The following is a 2,290-nucleotide window of genomic DNA, read 5'->3' as shown; positions in this document are numbered from 1 at the left end:
GGTGAAGAGAGGGGAAAAGGGAAGGGAGCAGTTCTTGCTATATGTGGGGTTGCACAAGATAGGTTTGATGAGAGTGGCATGAAGTCAGGGGGAAGTGGTTCAGGGGAAGCAGTTGAGGGGGTGGTTCATCTAAGCAAACAAAGAGGTGAACCTGTTTCATCTACTGAAGAAACCTTGGCTGACCTACTGAAAAAGGTTGGTGCAAGTTATGACCCAAAGAAACGCAAAGCTACTACACCAAAAACCCCAAATGTTCCCAAGTCATCCAAGAAAAGAAAAGCCTCATCCCCAACACCTACTGCCCCTTCAGTGCCTTGGGGTAGAGACACAAGAAGCATGATAAAACAGAGTGAAGCTGACCTACAAAAGGCTTTAGAAGAAAGCAAGAAAAAGAAAAGGATAAGGAAAATGGAAAGGTTGCAGAATCCTCAGAGGCTATTGAGGAAGAAGAGATGGAACTGTTCCATCAAGAGCGGGGTACAACAGTGGAGGTCCCTATACCCAAGCCTAAGAAACCCAAGACTTACTCCAAGAAGTCCTCCTCTATGCATGTAGCTGTTGAACCCACACTAGCCAAGAGGACAAGATCTGCAGTGAAAGCTAAACAAACCAAAGTTTCTAATGATGGAGAAGCAGAAGAAGAAGAAGAAGAAGAATAAGAAGAAGAATAATAATAATAATAATAATAATAATAATAATAATAATAATAATAAGAAGATGATGAATCTGAGAAGGAACGGGATAAGCTTGCCATTTTTGGCAGAAGAAAAATCTTAAAAGGTAGATTGATGAAGGACCTGGTGGAACCATGGATGATGAGATTGGTAGACTCTTTGGTTGCTCAGGTATGGAAGGACATGGTCCTTCAGATGGAAGGTAGGCTACCTAGAAATGAGTTGATTGAATTTATGGCAAATGCTGTTGTTAAGAATGGAGTTGTCAGTAGCCAGGTGAAGGGAGTTCAAGTGCAGTTTGATGCTGTGAAACTGGGAGAGATTCTGGACATACGCTTTGAAGGGTTTGATGACTATACTAGGCAAAAGTAGCCATGCCTGGACTCCCTCCCCACTGCCCTTGAAATCACAAAAAGGTATGTGATTCAGAGAATGTGAATGAAGCCAGAGTTGTGCAGAAAAGTGAGATGAGGCCTTAGCACAAGATGGTGTTTGAGTTTGTCAACAAGTGCTTATTGCTAAGATAGGAGAGAAGACACTTTGCCAACTACATGGATCTGGTTCTTATGGAATGCCTGGAGAGAGGAAAGCAAATCAACTGGCTTGCCCTCATAGTCAAACTGCTAGACTGGGTCATAAATGGTTCCAAGGCTCATGCTACCCCATATGGCTTCACACTAACCACAGTTCTGGACAGGCTCAACGTGCCTCTGAAGAAATGGGAAATGGCCACGAGCAAAGAATACTTTGGCATCAAAACTCTTCTTGCTTGTGACTATCCAGTCATTGCCATCCTAGTTGAACCTGGTTCATCCTTGAGGACACCTATCAACAGCAAGATTAGGACTTTGGTTCAAGAATGTGCAGCTAAGGATGCTGAAATTGCTAGGCTCAAGGCTCGTGTGGTTGAAGTGGAAGCTGAGTGGGATGGTTTTAGAATTGAGCTTGCAAAAGAAAAGGAGAAGAATGGAATTCTTCAGAACATGTTGAATCTTCTCAAAACTCAACCCTCTTGTTCCTCCAAGCCTTAGGACTCCTAGTTTTTGTCTCTTGAACTAGTTCTAGTACCCCCAAGTGACCCAGATTAGGGATTTTTCTTTTTTTGGTCATGGTTTGGATGTTTTTCTTTCTTTTTGTGGATTGTCAGTGGCAACATATCTCTCTCAATGACAACTGTTGTTTTCTCTTGTTCAATGATTATTCTGACCTTGATAGTTTAAATATGTTTGTTTGATTACTGATGATTACACCATGATTGCACTTGCAGTTGCCCTAGTGGCCATAAGTACTTATTAAAATATGGAATTCACACTGTGTATGCAACTTTTTGATGATGCCAAAAATGGGAAGAGATATTGTGTTTTACACATTATTCTAAAATAAATGATATTTATAACCTAATTAACCTAGTCCTTGATGAAAAGAAAATTTTCTAAGGTTAGTGTTGATGGTTAAGCTGAGTTTTTACAGGTTTTTTGATCAGTAAAAGCACAGAGTTTGTCATCATCAAAAAGGGGGAATTTGTTGGCCCAAGAACAGGTGAAGTTTTGAAGAATGACAAATGAACTCAATCATGGATCAGGTCCATCTTGTGAAGCACTGTCATGATCAACCTA

Source organism: Nicotiana tabacum, chromosome 8 (assembly GCF_000715075.1).
Source record: "Nicotiana tabacum cultivar K326 chromosome 8, ASM71507v2, whole genome shotgun sequence".
NCBI classification, from domain to species: domain Eukaryota; kingdom Viridiplantae; phylum Streptophyta; class Magnoliopsida; order Solanales; family Solanaceae; genus Nicotiana; species Nicotiana tabacum.
This window is presented reverse-complemented; position numbering follows the sequence as displayed.